The sequence below is a fragment of the Anabas testudineus genome, chromosome 5, assembly GCF_900324465.2.
Source record: "Anabas testudineus chromosome 5, fAnaTes1.2, whole genome shotgun sequence".
NCBI classification, from domain to species: domain Eukaryota; kingdom Metazoa; phylum Chordata; class Actinopteri; order Anabantiformes; family Anabantidae; genus Anabas; species Anabas testudineus.
Window position 1 is genome coordinate 8,437,041 of NC_046614.1, and position 20,314 is coordinate 8,457,354.

Sequence of the window (20,314 nt, forward strand, 5' to 3'; positions counted from 1 at the left end):
TAAACAGTTAAAGGTAAAGTTAAATTTTTAGTTAAAAAAGCTGAAATAAATTTGCTAAAGTTGATAAAACATAGCTGAATTAATTTAAACAGTAATTTAGATAAAGGCTGAAACGTTTTAAAACGCTGCTGAAATTAGCTGAAGAGAAACAGGAAGTGTTTTAACAAAGCTAAACATATGAAGAAGAAGCTGAAACAGCTGAATGTTAACTTAAAACAGCTGAAAACGATTTGCTAAAGTTAATTAAACATAGCTGAATGTATCTAAAATAGTTAAAAAGTTAAAAGAATAGTTACAGTTTTTGTTAAAAAGAGCTGAAAGTAGAAGAAACTGAAGCAGGTTAGCAAAGAGCCGCTAGCATAAACATGCTAACTACACACGAGCCTGTACAAGTGCCTGACGCTGATTTATAAACAGCCCTGATCACGTGACCCGACACAGCCGTTGCCAGGGAGACTGTAGGGGAGAGGCGGGAAACTTCAACTGCCAAGATTTTCACTGGTGAAAACTGATTTGGAGCCCTTACAAACAGGCTTTTTTCAGCAAAACTACGATAGGTATCGTCATAAAAAGTTAACTACGTGAGAGCCAAGACTTTAATGAACCACTAGTGTGAATTTTATGTTTGAGGACTGAAAATTGTGGTCACAGGAGCGAGAGATCCAAGTGCACCCTTCAGCTTGTCCGACAGAATCTCAGACCGAATTTAACATTGGAGCTAATGAGAGAGCTGAGGGGGACTCCCGTCACTCTGAGGCTCACAGAGAAAAAACGATTTGTCTCTCAGCTTTCACAAATAGCTTATCAGAATCAGGACAAGTTTACCTACGTTTCTGTGAAGAAATTATTCAGATAGAGTGAAAATTGCGGCCGTGCTGACAGTTTATTGACAAAGATTTCGGTTTACAAAAATCGGCCTCTCCACTCTAAGCTGTGACGTCATCCACTCTAGCTGCACCAACGTTCCATCATTCACTCCCATTATAAAGTCCAAAATCAGCCAAAAACATCAAGTCACAAAAACTGAAATTATGAAAAAACTATAAAAGATATTAAAAAACTGAATGGAAGATTAAAAAAGCAGAAATAGCTGAACATTTTGATACCTGAATGATTTCTGTAGCTGAAAGTATGCTGAAGTAGTTAAAGCTGAAAGAAGAAGAAGTTGAAGAGTTGCTGAAGAGACTCTCCCATAGGAATCCATTATAAAAAATAGTTATTAAAAGTTAAATATTTTAAAAAGTATAAAAGTTATAAAAATTCTGAATGGAAGCACACTTCTCCTTAAAAAGCTGAACATTTTGATACCTGAACGGTTTCTGTAGCTCAAAGTATGAAGGAGTAGTTAGAGTCCAAAAAACGTACGGAAGAATAATATATAATATATAATATATAATAAAGATTAGGAAAACAATACTGTGAATGCTCAACAGCATTCACAGTGACTAGATAAAGCATTTCCTGAAGAAAATGCACTGTGAATGCTGAAACGCTGAATCGATTCATGAAGAACTGCTGAAAGTTGATGAAGAGAAACAGGAAGTGTTTTAACAGAGATAAACATATGAAGAAGAAGATAAAACAGCTGAATGTTAACTTTAAAAAGCTGAAATTAATTTGTTGAAGGTAATAAAACATAGCTGAATTTATGTAAACAGTTAAAGGTAAAGTTAAATGTTTAGTTAAAAAAAGCTGAAATAAATTTGCTAAAGTTGATAAAACATAGCTGAATTTATCTAAAATATAAAAGTTAAAAGAATAGTTAAACAGTTTAGTTAATAAGAGCTGAAAGTAGAAGAAACCGAAGCAAGTTAGCAAAGAGACGCTAGCATAAACAGGCTAACTACACACGCTTATTTATAAACAGCCCTGATCACGTGACCCGACACAGCCGTTGCCACGGAGACTGTAGGGGAGAGGCGGGAAACTTCAACTGCCAAGATTTTCACTCGTGAAAACTGATTTGGAGCCCTTACAAACAGGCTTTTTACAGCAAAACTACGATAGGTATCGTCATAAAAAGTGAAAGATGTGAGAGCCAAGACTTTAATGAACCACTAGTGTGAATTTTATGTTTGAGGACTGAAAATTGTGGTCACAAGAGCGAGAGATCCAAGTGCACCGTTCAGCTTGTCAAACAGAATCTCAGACCGAATTTAACATTGGCGCTAATGGGAGAGCAGAGGGGGACTCCCGTCACTCTGAGGCTCACAGAGAAAAAACGATTTGTCTCACAGCTTTCACAAATAGCTTATTAGAATCAGGACAAGTTTATCTACGTTTCTATGAAGAAATTATTTAGAAAGAGTGAAAATTGCGGCCGTGCTGACAGTTTATTGAGAAAGATTTCGGTTCACAAAAATCGGCCTCTCCACTCTAAGCTGTGACGTCATCCACTCTAGCTGCACCAACGTTCCATCATTCACTCCCATTATAAAGTCCAAAATCAGACAAAAACATCAAGTCACAAAAACTGTAATTATGAAAAAACTATAAAAGATATTAAAAAACTGAATGGAAGATTAAAAGAGCTGAAATAGCTGAACATTTTGATACCTGAATGATTTCTGTAGCTGAAAGTATGCTGAAGTAGTTAAAGCTGAAAGAAGAAGAAGTTGAAGAGTTGCTGAAGAGACTCTCCCATAGGAATCCATTATAAAAAATAGTTATTAAAAGTTAAATATTTTAAAAAGTATAAAAGTTATAAAAATTCTGAATGGAAGCACACTTCTCCTTAAAAAGCTGAACATTTTGATACCTGAACGGTTTCTGTAGCTCAAAGTATGAAGGACTAGTTACGCGCCGAAAAACGTACGGAAGAATAATAATAATAATAATAATAATAATAAAGATTAGGAAAACAATACTGTGAATGCTCAACAGCATTCACAGTGATAACTAGATAAAGCATTTCCTGAAGAAAATGCACTGTGAATGCTGAAACGCTGAATCGATTCATGAAGAACTGCTGAAAGTTGATGAAGAGAAACAGGAAGTGTTTTAACAGATAAACATATGAAGAAGAAGATAAAACAGCTGAATGTTAACTTAAAAAAGCTGAAATAGATTAAAGTTGATAAAACAGCTGAATTTATCTAAAATATAAAAATTAAAATAATAGTTAAAGTGTTTAGTTAAAAATAGCTGAAATAGATTTGTTGAAGTTATTAAAACATAGCTGAATTTATCTAAACAGTTAAAGTTAAAGTTAAATGTTTAGTTAAAAAAGCTGAAATAAATTTGTTGAAGTTATTAAAACATAGCTGAATTTATCTAAACAGTTAAAGGTAAAGTTAAATGTTTAGTTAAAAAAGCTGAAATAGATTTGCTGAAGTTGATACAACATAGCTGAATTTATCTAAAATAGTTAAAAAGTTAAAAGAATAGTTACAGTTTTTGTTAAAAAGAGCTGAAAGTATAAGAAACTGAAGCAGGTTAGCAAAGAGACGCTAGCATAAACAGGCTAACTACACACGAGCCTGTACAAGTGTCTGACGCTGATTTATAAACAGCCCTGATCACGTGACCCGACACAGCCGTTGCCACGGAGACTGTAGGGGAGAGGCGGGAAACTTCAACTGCCAAGATTTTTACTAAGGTGAAAACTGATTTGGAGCCCTTACAAACAGGCTTTTTACAGCAAAACTACGATAGGTATCGTCATAAAAAGTTAACTACGTGAGAGCCAAGACTTTAATGAACCACTAGTGTGAATTTTATGTTTGAGGACTGAAAATTGTGGTGACAGGAGCGAGAGATCCAAGTGGACTCTTCAGCTTGTCGGACAGAATCTCAGACCGAATTTAACATTGGCGCTAATGGGAGAGCGGAGGGGGACTCCCGTCACTCTGAGGCTCACAGAGAAAAAACGATTTGTCTCAGAGCTGAGATAAATATCTTATCAGAATCAGGACAAGTTTAACTACGTTTCTGTGAAGAAATTATTTAGAAAGAGTGAAAATTGCGGCCGTGCTGACAGTTTATTGAGAAAGATTTGGGTTTTAAAAAATCGGCCTCTCCACTCTAAGCTGTGACGTCACCCACTCTAGCTGCACCAACGTTCCATCATTCACTCCCATTATAAAGTCCAAAATCAGACAAAAACATCAAGTCACAAAAACTGTAATTATGGAAAAACTATAAAAGATATTAAAAAACTGAATGGAAGATTAAAAGAGCAGAAATAGCTGAACATTTTGATACCTGAATGATTTATGTAGCTGAAAGTATGAAGGAGTAGTTAAAGCTGAAAGAAGAAGAAGTTGAAGAGTTGCTGAAGAGACTCTCCCATAGGAATCCATTATAAAAAATAGTTATTAAAAGTTAAATATTTTAAAAAGTATAAAAGTTATAAAAATTCTGAATGGAAGCACACTTCTCCTTAAAAAGCTGAACATTTTGATACCTGAACGGTTTCTGTAGCTCAAAGTATGAAGGAGTAGTTACGCGCCGAAAAACGTACGGAAGAATAATATATAATATATAATAATAAAGATTACGATAACAATACTGTGAATGCTCAACAGCATTCACAGTGATAAAGATTAGGAAAACAATACTGTGAATGCTCAACAGCATTCACAGTGAATATAACAGATGTCATAATCCTAGTTGATTTCAACCTGTTACCTTTGGAAAAAATTGTTTAAAATACCTAGTTCAACAGCACCACTACTACTAGTTCCCCGTGTTGGGAGCTAGTTGAAGTCTACATGTTCAACGCTTTTTAACCAACAAACAAACAAACAAACAAACAAAATCCTGTTCTACACACTCAATGTAGATGTTGTCACTCTCCTTCTAAATCCACTCCGGTAACGTCTAAATCAGTTGCTAGGAAACCTCTGAGGAGGTTTTTCACCCATTCACCCAGTCACGTCATACTTTGTTGTGGCTGTCGTGCTGAATGAGTCACCGACTGGACTGCAGTTGCATGTGATACTGTCTGCTTAGTTACTTTATTTCAAAACGTATTTTGTGTGGTGTGGAAATTGCCACTCAGGGGAACGTTTAGACGCTGTGACTTGTTACGGTGCGTTTTTTATGAGGAGCGTGGATTGCTGAGCAAAAAACAGCCAAAAGCTACAAAATGACTTCCCATTATCTTGACAGAAGTTGTAGGTTGTAAGGAACGAGAAGCAGTGAATAAACTCTTACAAAAACCTCTGTAGCATTGTCCATGCGTGATAGATAGTTGTTTCATCTATGTCTGACTACATGAGAACTGTATGTATGAGTTTCAGAGTACACAGTATTCACAATGAGGGGGTGCCCTCTCTGACTCCATAGAGCTCCTTAAGAATGCTTTTTTGTAATAAAGCCACTTTAGATTAATGAACTACAGGTTCTGGCAAGTCTACGGACACATGAATTGCTCGATGGCGGCAAAACAAACCCTCGTTCCGCACAGTTGGCTGCGAGACTTCGGTTTGGCTGAAGTTCTTCACAATACCATCCCAATACCAGTAAGCAGTCTAATTATAGCTGCTAAGGGGAAGTGATAGTGAATATTGACGGTGCAGTTAAATCCCTGGCACGGAGAAGAGCCTGTGATTGCAATATAATAATTTGGCATTTGGATAGACAAAAAGAGGCAGCACAGAAATATGTTTCAAGGCTTAGACAGAAAGACGACAACAAAAGAAATAATGGTGTAATTGAGGTGAGTCCTTGCAGAGTTTGGTGCATGTGTGTCTTTCCAAGGCTCCTGTGGTTTGCTCCTGAGTGATGTGTGGAGTCTTATCGGCTAGGGAGAGGAAGTATGTGTTACATTTTTTGTCTGATAATGACAGATGAATGGAGGCAGACAGACAAAGGGATGACAGAATGATGGAAGGGATTGCTAGATAAACAGACAGGTGGAGCGATAGATAGATAGACCAGTTTTACTGTACTGCCAGCCAGTGAAGTTTGAATGTGCTTAGGACTATGTCTTTCACAGTGTAGGAATGATTGTCACTGTGTAGGCACAGTGAATAGAATATCGAGCCTGAATGAGCACATTTGAGGTGATTGTTCGCGCTCGCAGGCGCGCGCGCGCACACACACACACACACACACACACACACAGACGGGCATGCACATCCACGGTGGCAAAAACCCACACCGCGCTGCACGCATGGTTGCTCTTTAAGTTCAATTAGCATGAGAATGCTTTTTGATGAGATAGAAAGCGGTAAATGCAAGATGACTGAGAGGAGAGCAGGGAAGACTGCCTGTCTTCCTCTCTCGGCTTGTTTCCTGCTCTGCCTGTCTTCTCTCCTGCGTGTTAGAGACAGACAATGTAAATAGCAGAACGCTACCTTACCTGTCTGAGCACCAATTTGTGTCTAGCACGCCGCTCTGAGGCGTCACATCTTTCCCACTGTGTTTGTATACATTTTTTTTTAGCTCGGGATGCGATAAATTAAATGGTATTTGCGCTAAAGACACATGCACAAAGTGTATAAATGCATCCACCAACAAGGCCGCAGCATCTGCCTCCAGCGTCTGGCAGACACAAACACAAAGGGGCTTCCTGGCAACAGCTTCGCTCAGGTAGGGAAAGGTCATTAATAATGAATACTAAATCAGCATCTGAAAAAGGTTACCGTTTTCAAATGCTGCACTCCCTTCCTTGTACCTCTCCCTTAGCATTTATTATAGCCTTTTCACTTTCCTTTCACTGTCACCTCCTTTGTCAGTGAAAATATAAGCTGCGGCTTTGCTCTGGTTCTGTAGGGGGCAGGAAGGAAGATGAGAGGAAAATGGTAGCATAGTGTGATTCATTGATACGCGGATCAAGCGTGATGGATCTGGGAGTGCTACTGGGTTATTTGGTTTTCTAGGGCCCAAAGTCATTGTGTGAGGTTGTTACATAAAATGTAATGCAGTCAAGAAAATCTTGAAAAACTATGTGTAAGTATGTACGAAGGCACAGTGGAGAAATTTTAACAATGGACAAGAGAACGAAAGAGAGAGAAAAAGAGGTGGCTTAGTTCCTAAATATCTTAGTCAGAAGGTGGATGCACATTATACAGCTTGTGTCTCCTTTTGATCGAGAAACTATGACTCATTCTTCAGCTGGTAGTGCTACACACATGTGGTCCACATAAAGCATTTTCACACAGACACACACACACAGAAGCACGGATTCATTACAATCCACACAGACATGGATACGGCACCCACATTGTGTTGTCGGATAAAGGGAGCGGGAAAGAAGTAAGCAGTGTTACAAATAGACTTTCAGAAAAGCTTTTCAGCAGAAGAAGGAAGAAGAGCCTTGAAGACTGGGCAGACTTCGAAAAAGGCAGACGGCAGCACAAGTACATTCCCCTTGTCTCCGCGCTCACGCTGCAGCGAGAACATAATGTAAACCATGACATATTTTGGCAGTGTTCACAAATTCATTGCTTAATCTTCAAATACATCAGCCAGGCGTTCTCTCGAAGAGCTGCACTCGTGCTCACAGCTTCCCGTGATCCTCGTTGGAGGACTCCTGGAGGACACCGTGGTGCCATGCTGTGAGGCTGTGGCCACATATGTGTGCACCACATGGTTCCCCTGAGGGAACCGTCTGATTGGATATGGGTGCTGGAGCCTGTCGCCTATCTGTGAACTCTCCCTTAATCTGGATATAGTAAGCCCAGAGGGAAAGACACATCACAAGAGCTAGGTTCAGTGTTGTCTTCACACTATCTTCCTTTCCAACTTACTCATGTGGCAGACAAGAAAAACGTATTAATACATTTTATACTGGTTGCATTGACTACACTAACTCCACTTCCTGAAATCATATTTTTGTACATGATCAGACACGACGTGATTTGGGAGCTGCTAGTGGAGTAAAATAAAAACAAAAAACAAAAAAACATTTCAAAAACTGTAAAGAATGATAGATACACTGTAAATAGTCACAGGCCAAAAGGAAAATATTGTGTTATTCCGTTCGTACATGCCCCAGTGCTTAAAGAAAGAAAAATACTACTGTATGTGCTGTTGTTGTTAATTACCCACCTAGACCTCATTACTTAAGTGTTGCAAGGAGAGGTTTCCAAGGAAACTTCATCCTACACAAATGCACAGACACACACACACAGAGACACGTATTGTTGATTTTATTAAAAAACTGAACTGAACTGTTATTTTTAAAACTAACTTTGGTAAATTTGAGCAGCATCTGAAATCGTTCTATTTGAGTGTTGGCATACGTTTGTATAAATGTCTGTATGTATATGTGCTCCAAAACAAACACGCACGCATGCTTAATGGTCACAGGTGTGGCCTCACTCTAGCTGGGTGACCTCTCCCTTTATGTTAGAACCTCATGTCATGCACAGGCAGAGACAACACTTCCCAGTGCGGATCGATCTCCTCTACACGGCATTACTCTGCTCCCTTGTCTCAAACACAAAGGGAATGCACCTGCCTGGAAGTGCAGCTCTGACAAAAAGCCTGCAGGGAACCAGATGTCTCTGAGGCATGTTGTGGAATTGATGCTTTCACTACCATTAATTTCTATCCAGCAAAAAAAAGGAAGCTTGAATCAAATGGATACAGATGTGGAAGTGTTTCCGGGGAATGTTTGCTTTGTCCAAGAAGAAGCCTTTCTGTATAAAAAATGACATATCAAACAAGCTGATGTTGAATGTGTCATTGTCTTCAAATAGGAAATAGTGTAAATGAATGTATTGTGTTTTCATAGGAGGTGAAAGAACAAAATCAACCCCAATAATATCATTTGTCAACCAGTGGAACTGTTCTAGGATTATGTGATTGTATCACTGCATCAATTTACTAAATTAATGAGTGCAAGCAAGCTTCATTTAATTTAGTCAACAGAGAAGAGTTTAGATGAGTTTTGACTGGTAAACAGTTTAACAGTGGAACACAGCTCATTGCAAACATCAGTTTAATAACTGAATGTGTGCCTTTGTGTAGAATTGCCATATAGCAGCGTAGGACATCCTGGATGTTGATATTGGTAAAAATTTAACATGCATTTCTGCACAATGTGGGAGTAAAATGACACCTACAGGAAATCTGAAAGTGTATAACCTTTTTTAAAAACATATTTTATAATAATATATAATATAATATTTTTAATATAAATGTGCTACAAAACCCTAAATATTAATGTGGAGCGGAGCTGCCAAAGGTTTGATCATTGAACAGCACTGGCAGGAAAGCTATTGGCTTCTAAACATTTATGAGCGAGGCTTTCCCTATAAACCAATCAGAAAAGGTCAATATTTCTGATTGATTAATAAGTTATGAAGCATTTTCATTTATTTTAATTTCATAATGGTGACTACTTGAGGCAATAGACAGGGTGTGACAGGTCTTAACAGAGGACAGCAGAGCAGGGGGAGGGAGTGATGGACGGAGTAAAGTGGACTGATTTGAAGCGTCGTAGCACTAACTTAAGTCGCATTTTGCACCTTTAATCTAGTGATACCATGAAAAATCTCTGGAAAAATATTTTAGAAACATCGTATATTGTAGCTTTAACGTCAGTGACGTTGCTGAAGCTGAAGCGTTCGGCTGCTCTGCTTTAATGATCGCGTCGCCACTTTCCTCACAGATAGACTTGCTTGTTTATGGTGATTTATGGTGATCAAAATTAACATGGTAATGATTTATTGATGTTAAATTTCATTTGACTTTAGAATGAGCAGCCTCATTTTCACTGTAACAAGAATGACCCAAATGAGCATGACCAAAACAAAGAAGCTACACATTTTCATTAGACTTCCAATTTTAACATCATGTTTGCTGTAATTCTTCATGTGAAGGTAGAATTAGTCGCACTAATGTGGCAATCAACAGAACATCATTAGCTGACTGATGATATGTCATATGGAATATTTACATCAATCTCTATTATCCTTACTAAATGAAGTGAAACCAAGAAAACACAGGCAGCGTGGGTCACTGTTTGTGATTGAGAAATAATATGATTGACCTCTATCGCAGGGAGGTAAACATACCTAAAGACCCAGTAAAGACGGACACACTTGATCCCCATCCTTCCCCCTGATTTCTTGTGTTTTTGGGGAACACACAGTCCTCCAGCAGGACCACAAACACAAAGACAAAGAAGGTGACGTCAACGTGGCAGAGAAAAAAAAAAATCTAGAAAACTAGCCGGCTCTCAGTATGAACAACAAATCCTTGTAACCCACCAACAAAAAATTGCTCTACTACAGACGTCTGGTCTCAGGCTGAGCGAGGATTAATGTTCTCCCTATTAATAAAATTACAAAGAAAGGGAATGAACATAATATCCGAGACTACCCTCTGTGAAATGGCCCTACTCACTGCCCTCCTAGGGTAGAGCTGTTTTATGTCCAGACTAATCCCCACCACCACCACCACCACCACCACCACCACCACTGCTCCTGCCACCTTCCTCTGTTTCAACACATTTTAAATCCAAACCCAAACGTCGATAGTCATTTCAGCCACAGACAGGGAAGAATGAGAAGTGTATGCGTGCGTGTTACTCTGTAGGGGTGGGTGGATGTGAGGTGTCGGGGGCTAGTTGTACCATGACGGACGCGTGGAACAACAAATGAACAATGCCTTGAGCAATATCAAAGATGTCGATGGGAGGAGATTTGAATGGCGTGTCGGTGGAGACGTTGATTATTACTCATGTCAATTGTTGAGACGATGACTGCTCTGGGGCATTTATCTCTCTCTCTAGCTGTTTTTCTTGTCATATCCAGGAGTTTCAAGGTAATGAACGCCTTCCGTTCTGTTGTCTGATGTAATTGAATAATGGTTGATGTACACATATTGTGCAGCATGAAAGTCACACAAAGAAATCCACCCTCGTCACTGCTGGTTTACTTTGTTGCACACAGCCAAGCAGGCAGAAGCACAAAAGATCTGATTTGTCCCAGGAAACTACTTTAGCACTTTGAAAATAAGGCTGGTGTTGATCTTGCCAACAAATTTAGTGAAAAGCCTAAACCAACAATGAATTGAGTCTACTAAGTCCTGCCTACTGTCTGTAGCCAGAGTCAATAAAGCTTGTGACAAACACTGGCTTCTATTGTTGCAAAAATATTAAAACACATTAAGGAGCCACTTACTGACATGTTCCTACATCACCCTCATCACAGGCGCTAGTTTATTGTTGGAGTTTATTCTAGTTAGTTAATTCTATCATGGCGCCATAAAACTCACTGAAGGACCTAATACTCTCTGTATCAATCCACAGCTGAAAATAGTCCACAACAAAGCTATTTACACCTGCCAACATTTGCTAAAACCTACAGCGCCCAGCTACTTTCTAAAGTTAAATAGCCTCTTTTCATCTAACCATTTATTTACATGCTATTGTTTTACAGTTTATTTTTACTAAGAGCAAGTGGACTTGGGGTCAGGTGCTGCAGACAGGATTAAGGCAGCTGGGAAAAGGCACAATGAAAAAGGGGCACATTGTTGATTTTGGTCTTTTCATGGGATTTGTATGGAGCCCCCTGAGGGTCATGGTGGTGTTTATTTTCTGAACTAGTTTTGTGTTGCTCTGAATTATATAGCTGTGTGACACTGCACATCCACAGTAGCAGTGCATGAATTCATACATAACCTGACTTGATATACTGTTTACATTAGACAGAATTGATTCATCAGTTTGATCTATAGACATTATTTAGGTATCTGCATAACAGTTCTGCAATCTGCAGTAACCTATCCAGGCTGCACCCACCCAGTCACAGCTGAGATCGGCTCCAGCACCCCCTGCAATTGACAGTATACATTCACTGTAGCAGCAGGTGCTCTGCCGTTCTGTCTACCTCTACTGAGTGATTCATGGTGTTCAACCATCATGAGCTAATGTGTACAATAAGAATCATAATAACTGAAGCACAGGCATGGCTACAGTCACAATGTACAGCACCATCCCAGTTGCAATCCCAGCTACTGCCTGTCTCTTAGCTCCGGCAGAGCCAGTTATAGACTCTGTTAATGAACTGTATCCATCTAGCTACAGTGGTGCAGTATGTCCAGTCAGGTTAAGTTAATACGCTGCCACTGCACATACACCTGCAGCCATTAAATGTTCCCCATGACCCTTAGGGGGCTCAGTAGATTTGACATAGGAATGGCGAAAATATATTCTTATATATCTATAATCTTTTATTTTTTAGGTCTGTATTACTAATTTGTTGAAGCAGTGATACTGACGTATTATTACTTCATACATTTTATATTGCAAACGTGTGTGAACAAAATGTTTCATCCACTGAAATCCTCAAAATCTGTTCCTATGTAACTACAAAAAACTCACAACAACAATAGTATCTCAAAGAGCAGAGATAAAGGAAGGTTTTTGGTTCAGTAAACTGTTTGTTTAGTCTCAATGTATTTGCAACTTGGCATTTGCCAAAATTAAGAACTAGTGCTCATGATCTATGAAATTAAATCTAGCAAAAATCCAGATGTGAAACTGAAGGAAGAAAATGTTTTTCAAAATCCCATCACTAATAACAAAACAGCCTATATGATGGAATGCATCCCTTTTAATGTTGCATGGTGTATAATGCAGTACTTGGTCTGTTAAGGTTGTTTTGTTGAAAAATGACTTAATATCACTGTTTGTTCAATATTTAGGTTTGTTGTGGTGTTCAACGTGCATATTTAAAACTATGGTTAAAACAATACAGCATGTTCTGTAGTTGTTGGATATTTGTCTTAGAATATATACAGAAAGCCACAGAAACCAACCATTGAGGATAAAGAACCTCAATGGTTGCTCCGAGTTGCTGACACCAGTGGAACCAGGACAATCCCAGATACGATGTAATGACTTTGTCCCTCTATCAAATAATAATAATGACAATAAATAATTATGACATACTTTATTTTTATTATAGATTGTTGTTGGACAGCTGCACATAGTTGATGGCACTACTATGGGATTTGGGTGTCTTGATCAAGGACACCTTGACATGTGGCCAGAAGGAACCCTGACCCCGAGGTTCATTGATGAGTGCTTTACCAACTGATCCACTGCCGCCCCACTGACCATAAAACATATTTGTGGTTGCAGTTTAGTTGAATGGAAAGGCAATTTGTAGGAGACAGGGTTGATCCCACCGACATGAGTGACAGCACCATCCATTCATCCATGTTTGGGTTCATCTGAGGAATAAGATCAATAGTCACACTTCTGTTCTGTTCTGGTCCCAATCAAATCAAATCAAATCAAATCAAATCAAATATCTGTCTCTTCAGATAGTAAGTGCTACACAACATTATGATCACTAGTTACCTGCTAACTTTGTCTACAGGTAATGTACAGTGGCCTTGTCAAACATCTGTTCAGTCGAAAAACTGCATCAGCAGTGCTGAGAAATACATCTGAAAATGGTCTGGATCATAAAGCAATGATAAAAGATGCTATAAAGCTTGGTAGAGCAGAGCTACGGAGCCTAGTGGTTCGTTTCTGTGTATTTGTCACTTTTCAAATTACAGTAGTCATTTGAATCATTGTTAATCTAAAAAATACAGACTATAGCAACTTTAAACTTAACTTTACTTGAAATTCTATACACCTGTAGGTGTTGCATTATATATTTATCTCCCTGTATCTGTCAAGCAGAGGTCTTCTGGTAATGTGGCTTATTAATATAAATCTAATAAGGGAGACAAAGAAATCTACAGGCATATTGAGAGAACATAAGCTGACAGGCAGAGAAAGGAAAACAGACACTCCAGGCAGACAGTGCAGAAAAAAAGACAGACAGACGGACAGTGATGTGACTGGTAGAACACTTGATACACAAGCTGGTAGATATGGACAGGAAAACAGACTGGCAGATAGAGAGACAACCGAGCATGCACAGTAAGATGACAGGTAGAAAAACATGTAGAAAGACACAGGGGCAGACAGACAGCGATAGAGACAGACACACAACAATAAAGACAGAGAGACAGACAGACAGAAAGACATCCAGACAGCCACGGTGTTTCAGCCGGGCATGTTGAAAAACCGGCTGTCGGACAGGCACACATTAGGACACACTGAGGCTGCTGTACATGACCAGGTCGGGCCCCCAGTCGACACGTGACGGGACAGATGGACAGAAATTCAGGACAGACTGTGAACTTCCAGATGGACAGACTTGCAGACAAACAGGCAGAAAGAAAGCGAGAAAGGCATTGTTGCAAGTGGGGAGGTGGAAAGCACACATGCACAAACATACACACACACACACAGACACACACAGAGGGCATGCACAGTAGCAGGCAGGCAGACAGGCAGGACCAGGAATGAGCCTGGCCAGGAGATAAGATTCCTGGGTGGCTTTGCCATGGGCACCGGTCTGCAGAGCACAGCAGCCTGGGGCAGCGGGAGGAGCAGGGGGAGGTGGCTGTGGGGGAAAGGGGGAGACGGGGACAGCGTTATCAAGCCGGTGCAGGGGCTGGGCTGGGTGAATGGGCAGTCTGGGAATCCCACTTCCACTACTGTCCTCCCTCTCCCTCTGTGATCCAGCAGCAGTGGTGAGACCGAAAGAAGGAAGACAGCAAAAAAAAAAAAAAAAAAGAAAGAATCAAAGTCAGAATAAAAAAATAAGCCCTGAAAAAAAAAGAAAAGGTGTTTATGTGCAAGCTCAGTATCTCTGAGTGATACTGTCTACAGATGACTGAGGGACACAATGTTCCTTTATCGCTTTTTTATTTCAAAATAGATGCTTTTGTGAGTGTGTCTAACAAGCAGAGAGAGAAAGAGGAGAGAAAAGCAGCCACACAGAAAGATGGAAAGCAAGCGACTACACAGAGAGAGGCGCGGGGTGCGAACACACTGCATCTTTGATAATGATGGCGCTCTGTGTGTGGGAATGTTTACAAAATAATATCCATGAAGTCGGAGGCAGATCTATTGGAATCCAAAAAGAGCCTGGTGAAACCAAATGTACACATACACCCATATACACTCTGCTCGCTCGCTCTCTCTGTCTCCTTCAGTTGTACTGTTTGTGTGCCACTGCGAACAATCATGCGTCTTTGCAGTCTAAATAAGAATCTCTCAGCATGCAGGTGGCGCATGTGTATGTATGAGTCTGTGTTCACAGCGGGATATGATCTACTCTCTATATGTGAGGGTCTAAATAACATGCAGCATTCCCCCCCCTCACTAGCCGTGCCGCACAGCTACAAAACAGGACACATCCCCTGAAGCCGCAGACGCAACTGTGCACAAAGTTGGAGCATCTAGGCGTACAGTACAGGGGTGTCACGAACGAAATGCGACATTTAAATCTCGCATGGCATCTTTTCTCATCTCTGGAAAATATATTTCTGGCTACATTCGTAGGGCTTATTGTTGGCAAGCAGGTAAATTTGAATTTGACAAATTGGGGTCACATGTCGACGATAAACTGATCAGCTGTTTTTCCAGATTGTGCCACCGTGCCACCATGTTTCCTCACACCACGTTGCAAATGTATTCTTTTAAAGTTTTGACAGTACGTGACACAGAAAACATCTTCGTGCTTATGACAGAGTATAGAGCGAATTTATAAATAAAGTTAGGACACACAGTTGACAGTGTGAAAAGAATGCAGACACATACTTCATAGACCAAAACCAACAAATACTAAAATAGTGCACGATGTACAAATCAGTAAAATAACACTTCTAACACACGTAACGTTGGAAAATATCTGTTTGTCGGTTGCAGATATTGGTTATATATGTAGTATCAGCCTTGTTTGTCTGGCTGTATTGTGTTTTTAGTTAGAAACTTCTGTTGTAGTGCAACTCTTTACTTTGACTATATCTTTGTTTTATTTGTTGTTCTCTTACAAGCAGTGTACATATTGAAGATGTGAAGATACACTTTATCTACTGTCTCCTTTATTCTCTATTTCTCTTCTTGTGCAGGGCGTAGAGGCCAGCATATAGTACAGTATGTAGAAAATATCATGCTTTTACTCTGTGCCAGATAAAAATGCACTCAACCATGTCCTCCCCCTCTATGGATCTGTCCTGGGGTCAGTGACATAGATGGGCTGTAAGGAACACACAGGCTGCACAAACCTTCACCGTGTTCTAGAAACAAAGAACATGAATCAAATTATTTGTTTGTGTGAGTCAATATGAAATAGTTTAGTAATGTTTTATGCTGTGTATGTGTGTAATGTAATTTAAGGACAGGGTAAGGATCCTTTCCCCATCCATCTCCTTTTTCCCCACGTCTCAATCTAGCAGTGATAAAGCAGAGCCTCCTCTGCCAGACACATGGCCAATTACAAATTAGCCAGTTTGTCGGGGGGGAAATCGTAATCAGGCTTCAAGAGGTGGAGGCCCTTGAAGATTAATTGGAAATGGGCCCCCGGTAAATGTCAATGGCAATCAAGGGTTTGTACAGCTCTGATTGACTCTATACACAGACCCCTCTACCCAGGATAAGCTTTCTCCAGCCGTGACATTGCTGGCACCACTCCCTCTCCCTCCAGTGAAAGGGGGGAAGAGCACAGGCACAAAAGAGGCGAGGAAAAACGGAGTTGTGAGACAGCGACGGAATACCAAGGGACGTAAGGAAAGGGGGAGCGTTTGACATTTCTAACCTCTCGCCGCGTTCATTTTTAGGAGCTTTGGTTAGGATTTCATAGGGTGCCGTGCAGAGGCACCAACAACAAAAGAAGCAATTCAAGAGCTCACGTGAAAGTCATCACGGAGGCCATTTTACAGCTTTCGTCTCCTCTTTTAAGCATAACTTTGCAAGTTTCGTTTTGTAAAATCTCTGCATTTCCATTGTGCTGTCTGTGATTCAATTACCAGTGTTTTACTGTTTGACAGCAGATGATATAGATGGAGTTATTTAGTGGCTCATTATCCACCACACACATATGAAACCCTAACAGCCCCATTATTTCACTGCAGTTATGCAGCTCTTTTGCTGCTCTCTATCTGAACAAAGTCAGCCGGTGCAGGAAAGAAATTGTTCCAAACTGCGTTGTTTAGCTGTGACGGATATGCATTATTCTAAGTGGCATTTCAATCACTAAATGTGGTTCTGAGTTGTGTTTAACAGCCATTGTGACTGGTTATTGCAGGGATCAGAAAATACATTATGTGAAAAGTAGAAACAATATCACATACAGGACTTCTACAAAATTTTAACTACTTTAGTTACTTTTGATATTTAAGATCTTTGAATCTTTACATTGGTGTTTTATTTATCTGAACCCTTTTTGGATGCGCTAACGTGAGAATTAGTTGTCAATCAAGCTGCTATCATAACATAAATCTACCCAGTTTATAAGTTGATGTTTTTTTGTAGTACAGGTTTCCTGACTAGTGTGAATAAACTTTACCTTTAATTGGACTAAAAAGCAGTCATTATGCCCTCATCTTTCTCATTAATGTCACTGTAGTGACACCCTGACTCATTATACATCCACGAGCACCCATCAATTTTCACCTGCAAAGAGCAAGTGCAACAGTGAATCGAAGCATGACAGGTCAGCCTGGGTTTGGATGGCATCTCACTACTGACGCCAAAAGCTGTGCTGTAGTGACAAATGCTGTCAATATATTGACTGAATGTCAGGAAGTTGGAAAACAGGATCTTCTTATACGAGCCAGCCTTTGCACGCCATCCTCCTGCAGTACATTTAATTCCAGTGCTTCCCCACCGTCTCCACACACCCTTGCAAATTTCTGTTACTGAGGCAGAAAACACCCGCTTTAGTCGATTAGATGCCTCCACTGACAGGGAAAGCAAAGTCAACTGAGCACTGAGGCAAGATGACTAATGAGGAGGGAGTGACAGAGGAGGAGACTGAGTGTTACGTCAATTATTTCATCGATACTGGCAGTTCATCAACCCGAACAAACATTAGTTGTTACTACACAAGATTTTAGGGTTTCGAAGTGCAACAGGGCAGCAGGTTGTGGAAAAACAGCAAATTATCCGTGATAGGAGAGCAGTGTCCCTAATCAGTCTCTGACTTTTCTTGCAATCCTTTGTGACCTTTCTTTTTCGAGCACGGATGAATGTCACGCTCTATATATGCAATATTTTGAGGCTGTTAGGAGAGTACACTGAATATGTCTATTTCATCCTAATCATCCGCTGGTGTCTTCATACAGATAAGAGTATACTGTAGTTCTATGTCTAGAGAATTGCTATGTTTTTTTGATGACTGAAAAACACAGAAGAAACAAAACAAGAAACATCGCGTGTCATTTTCTTTCACTGAAAGCACTAATAAGGACGCACCTCAACTGTTTCTTCTTATTCGGAACTTTTTCTAAGCACTTAGTCTTTTTGGTTGTTTGCATTGAGTTTAGGTCAGACATTTCCGGGTGTCCTGGATTTTTACTCTCATACAAGCATGAGGATATGAATCATGCATAAGAGTTTTCTTTTCTTACATATGCATGAAAGTGGTGAGTTGAGAAGAGCCAAACTTGGGATGTAAACAGACTGGACTGCATATGCATTGAAATATATCCCGTGGCCCTCATTGATGGACTATAATGCATTAAATACAGACACTGAGGGGGTCAGGTCAGTTATCACAATGACATTTGTGTGATGGAACTTCAAAAATGCTAACTAGGACAAGCTCCAGACTGACAAGCATTCACAATATGATTCATGCAGAAGTGATACAGATGGATCCCACCTCTGCCACCAATTTAGAGGACAGACATTTCTATAACTCTGGGGCAGAGAAGCTTTTAAGAGGATGCTGATTTGCTGTGCCAACAAAACTGAAAGACTGTATGCTCTCCTGTCAACAGCAGCGTCTTTCTTCCAAGTTTAATACCTTTGACAAGGCTAAAGAAAAAATCCTGGACTTGTGTAGCAGAAAAAAAAACAAAAAAAACAAGAGTCAATCTCATCAAGTTGATTTGTGCAGGACATAATCCAAAAGCAGATGGTAAACAAATATTTTGAAACCGTGTTTCGTTTGATATTCTGGATGGGGCTTCACCGTCTGATTTGTAAGCCAGTGCCAGCGACAACTGCATTTTAGAAGTGCTGCCAGATATATTACAAGGGGGAACTGGAGCAGAACAGCTCTCTGGCGATGCACCATAGACATTATGCAAATACCATAAGAGAACATATTAGCTAGTCTATCGGTTCCCCTCAGAGATGCCTCCACCAAATTGTCTCAGAAGTCGCAGTGAGCTCCCACTGAGGCGAGGAATGGGTGAATTTAAATCAGGGTCACAGAGCAGCTTTTCTGACATTTTGTATTGCTCTTGCTACTTTCCAAATGTGCAGGTTTTTTGTTTTAAACAACATACTTGATATATTTATATATATACATATATATATATATAACCACCAAAGCAGTATATGTCTTCATTTGTTCCATGCTGCAATCACAAGCAGATGCCACATACATGACCATCATACATATGCCTTGATGAAGATGCATTCAATCTGAAAAAGCCACAGTAGTTCATTGAAACACATTTGGCGTAATGTCCCATAACACTTGACGTGCACATCTCCACCGGAGCATTTGAGCACAAGTCAGAATAGTTGGAGCGGCAACGTTGACGACGGCATATATTCCCGGTAATAGCCTTGATGTTTGTTTTTAAAGAGGCTGTGGCACTGCATGCCATTATAGGGCTAATGATGTACGATTGTCATCTCACACATTGCAGAGTTAATTGGGCCTCTGTGATCGTGCCTAATGGCTTTACCAGGGAATTATTGACAAAATGATGTGGGCTGACGTGCTACAGGTAGGTGAATAAATAAATAAGCAAGCCCCCGCCACCCCCACCTTTTCCTCCCCTGATGCGTTGCTCGTCAATCTTGGCAACTGCCTCTGGAGCACCCCAGTCAGTTAACATTTTACAAAATGGATGCCCATTAATAATAAAGGCATATTAACATAAGTGAATTCTGCTGCGGTGTGGGATTCAGTGGAACAGTTATTAAAGTCCAATTTGGCCCCATTAATAATGCATCCACCTTTGACTTTCTGATATCCAGATTATGTGGTATTACTGTGGCTATACATTATTTATTAGCCACTTTCAATTGGGGACCTTGATGACTTCTAATTGGTAGGTGGTGGTGCCATTAAGTGATCCCTGATGAGACTTGTCAATCAAGATGCATTCTCTCGACCTCAGTGTCCAACAGACTTTACACACACACACATACACAGTGAGAGCCAGGTGCCAACAGTGCCAACAGTGCCACGGTGTGGGACAGGGGCATAGTGCTCCACCTCCCAACCCTGAAGAGACACAATGGTCTGACTCCTGTCCGTCATGACCATTTAAAGTGTTCCAGAGGGGAGGCCAAACGGCATGGGGCCTGCTGTTAGAGAGG